The sequence below is a fragment of the Eptatretus burgeri genome, chromosome 1 (assembly GCF_056783735.1).
Source record: "Eptatretus burgeri isolate ZD-2024b chromosome 1, Ebu_testis_v1, whole genome shotgun sequence".
Lineage (NCBI taxonomy): Eukaryota > Metazoa > Chordata > Myxini > Myxiniformes > Myxinidae > Eptatretus > Eptatretus burgeri.
The window spans coordinates 161,195,936-161,198,800 of record NC_140961.1 but is presented as its reverse complement, the minus strand read 5'-3'; the positions used below and the strand labels follow the sequence as shown (position 1 = coordinate 161,198,800).

The 2,865-nt window shown below is 28.8% G+C and overlaps 1 pseudogene; it reads right to left on the bottom strand.

Annotated features, from left to right (window-relative positions):
• Positions 1-1,966: 1,966 nt before the first annotated feature.
• Positions 1,967-2,107, bottom strand: LOC147035885 (signal recognition particle RNA; annotated as a pseudogene).
• Positions 2,108-2,865: the final 758 nt, after the last annotated feature.

The window sequence follows — 2,865 nt, the reverse complement described above, 5'->3', positions numbered from 1 at the left end:
TTTACTAATTTTTTCAGAATTTGTGAGTCTCCAAGGTAGGCCCCATATTTAGAACCATCAAGGCAGAACTCATTTACTGATTTTTTTAAAAATTTGTGAGTCTCAAAGGTAAAACTTGTACTCTGGCTCTTCTAGGTCGAGCTCGTTCTGTGGGTCTCGGTTGATCACAAGGTCTCCGAGGTGTAATTCTTTGGTTGGATCATCAAGGTCGAGCTCGTTCTGTGGGTCTTGGTTGCTCACAAGGTCTTCAACGAAGCCAACAATTTCGCCCCAAGTTGTGGCAATAGCAGTATTTTCATTTCGTATTTCAGATACAATTTCCTGTGAGAGAAAATAATAATGTATTAAGTTATTTAATTATTAAATGAGTCTATGCTTCAATAAAACTTTGAAAATAGGAAAATAAAATCTTACCTCAACAGATAAGAGGTTTCAATCCAGTTCATCAACTTGAAGCTTTAGTTCCATACAAGTAGTAAAACTCCAAGGAAGTCAAAATCATCCCACTCAAGGTCTAGCTCGTTCTGTGGGTCTTGGTCGCTCACAAAGTCTTCAACCAAGCCAACAAATTCACCCCAAGTCGTGGCAAAATCGGCATTTTCAGATACAATTTCCTGTGACAGAAAATAATACTGTATTAATTCAGTTATTTAATTATTAAATGAGTCTATGCTTCAATCAAACTTTGAAAATAGGAAAATAAAATCTTACCTCAATGGATAAGAGATTTGAATCCAGTTCATCAACTTGAAGGTTGAGTTCTATACAAGTAGTAGAGCTCCAAGCAAGCACACAGCACTCCATTGCCAGCAAAAAAAAGTTTAAAATGGAGCCTGGACTTGAGTCTTTTATAGAGAAAGACTGTTGGGCATGGTTTCCCTGGGCAACCCCAGGCAAGCCCAGGCAAACCTTGTGAGAATGGAGAATTTTTTTTTCAAAATGGAGGATTCTTTGAAAATAATTTTCTCCTGAATTCTTTGTGAGTCAGAGATGAACTGGAAATGATGTAAGAGGAGGCGGGGCTGAGTGGAAGTGGGCGGGGCTTAGGAAAAGTGGGCGTGGCTTATGCAAAAAATAATCTGAGGCTCAGGGTTGGTCAATCAAGAGCATTAAGAGAAGTTTATTTCGTAATGGCACAAAAGGGGTATCTTAAAAATATAAAGATTCAAATTTTTTATTTTTAAATATTTTAGATGGGGATTATTGTGCAAAGAAAATTAAACTATTGAAGGAATTTGAGAATGAACAAATCTTTATAGGTTCAATGAGTGAGCTAAACAATATGCATTGGTTATTTGAAAAAGAGTGCCCCGAGGCTTATATGTTTCAGATATTTCTTAAGAATCACTTTTAACAAATCACATTACTACTTTACTACTTGAACAAATCTTTATCTTATTGCATTGGTTATTTGAAAAGAGTGCCCCGAGGTTAAAAGGGGAGACAAATGAATATACATTGGGATAAAAACGGGGGTTATTTTTAGGGAAAAAAATATGAATCGCTGAAAATCCCCCATTCACTTACATGGGGAAAAGTGATCCAGAATCAGTATATTCACCCTACTTACCCCAAATCTTTCACATCGCATCTCCAATGTTCTATTGTCATACAAACGATTTGCCCTTCTTTATCAAATTTTATTTCAATTGGAACTGTGCATTCTGGAAAACTTGGAGATAAAAATCAACATTTCTGTATCTTTGAAACACACAGCCGTTTTATATTGGGATATATATATATATATATATATATATATATATATATATATATATATATATATATATATATATATATATATATATATATATATATATATATATGTTGTTGTTGTTCGTCTTTCGGCTGCTCCTGTTAGGGGTCGCCACAGCGGATCATCCGTTATGATCTGCATACTGATTTGGCACAGGTTTTACGCCGGATGCCCTTCCTGACGCAACCCTGGTCGCCTCTTACGACACAGGGATAAGGATTGGGTTTCGCCATGATTCCGGGCTGCCCTACACCCTCTCATAGCACGGCCCAGTGCAGAGCTCCCGTCTTCAAGCGATCCTCCAACCCAAGCCTCCGAGTAGCCGGATTACAGGCGCACGCCACTACGCCCGGTCATATATATATACATACATATACATATATATATATATATATATATATATATACATATATATATGTATATATATGTATATATATATATATATATATATATATATATATATATATATATATATATATATATATATATATATATATATATATATATATATATATATATATATATATATATATATATATATATATATATATATATATATATATATATATATATATATATATATATATATATATATATATATATATATATATATATATATATATATATATATATATATATATATATATATATATATATATATATATATATATATATATATATATATATATATATATATATATATATATATATATATATATATATATATATATATATATATATATATATATATATATATATATATATATATATATATATATATATATATATATATATATATATATATATATATATATATATATATATATATATATATATATATATATATATATGTATATATATATATGTATATATATATATATATATATATATATATATATATATATATATATATATATATATATATATATATATATGTATATATATATATATATATATATATATATATATATATATATATATATGTATATATATCTATATATGTTTATGTATATATATATGTGTATGTACATATATACATATATATATGTATGTATATATCTATACGTATATATCTATATACACACATACATACATACATACATACATACATA